This window comes from Octodon degus, unplaced genomic scaffold (assembly GCF_000260255.1).
Source record: "Octodon degus isolate 3935 unplaced genomic scaffold, OctDeg1.0 scaffold00164, whole genome shotgun sequence".
NCBI lineage: Eukaryota > Metazoa > Chordata > Mammalia > Rodentia > Octodontidae > Octodon > Octodon degus.
In genome coordinates this window covers 2,534,172-2,535,327 of record NW_004524740.1, presented here as the reverse complement: position 1 = coordinate 2,535,327, position 1,156 = coordinate 2,534,172, and the positions used below count along the sequence as shown (strand labels likewise).

General features: G+C 43.3%; 1 protein-coding gene across 1 annotated transcript in view; it reads right to left on the bottom strand.

Annotated features, from left to right (window-relative positions):
- The window catches only part of Myo19 (myosin XIX), a 41,578-nt gene that overhangs the window by 29,929 nt on the left and 10,493 nt on the right, over nucleotides 1-1,156 (bottom strand). The gene's annotated exons all lie outside the window — the stretch shown is intronic.

The following is a 1,156-nucleotide window of genomic DNA, read 5'->3' as shown; positions in this document are numbered from 1 at the left end:
CCTGGTGCAACTACTTTAGAAATCAGTGTGGAGATTCCTTAAAAAAACTAAAACTAAAACAAACAAACAAAAAACTAAAACTAGAAATTCCATTTGACCCAGTTAGTCCCCTTCCTGGTATCTTTCCAAAAGAATTAGAAGCATCATACCACAGTGATAAACACCCATGTTTATTTACATGCATGTATGTATGTGCTTTGAGCTAGTCTACACTATGTAGCCCAGGGTGGCCTGAAACTCAGCGATCCTCCTGCCACTGCCTCCCAAGTGCTGGGATTACAGGCCTGCATCATCATGCCCAGTGCATGCTCATGGGTACAGTGGCACAGTCTAATAGCTAAATCTTGACAAGAGCCCTGATGCCCATCAACTGATGAATGAATGAAGACATTTTTTTAATACAATGGAGTACTACTCTGCCCAAAAAAGGATAAAGCTTGAGGTAAATGGATGCACCTTGAGACCATATTTTTTTTTTTGAGACCATACTGTTAAGTGAAATAAATTGTACACATGTTTAAATACATTATTTTTCTGGTATGATAAACTGAGAACATAAATAAGGACCAAAATGTATAACAGATATTGGGAGATAGGAATAAAATGTTCAAATGTGAAGGGGAACAAGGGAGGGAGAAGGGGGAAAGGAAAGAAGGAACAAAGAACATGGAAGCCTGGTGTGGTAATGCACACTTACAATTCTAGCACTTCAGAGGCTGAGAATCACTGGGAGTCTGAGACCAGCCTGGGCTAGGTAGTGAGTTCAAGGCCAGCCTGAACTATTCAGTGAGACACTATCTCAAAACTAACCAACTAACTAAATAAAAAAAAATTGAAATGGGCTCTGTTTGCATGTGTCTTGAACTAAGTTCCACCTCAGTTACCCAGAACAGTTCTGGAGGACAGCTTTATGCAGAAGTCAGGCATCAACCATTTCCCCGGTGACCATACTTTTGAAGTCCCTTTCCTCACCTAAGCCCTCCTCCATGCAATTTACTGTCTTCATCTGTTCCCTTCTGGGCGACTTGAAGACTGGCAGCTGGATGCTTTGTTCTCATTTCTGCTTCTCCCCGTGACCCGTGGCCTGGTCCCATAGCCAGAACCAAGCAGACGCTGAGGGTTCCGCAACCCCCCATACCAGGGGAGCTGGGGGGGG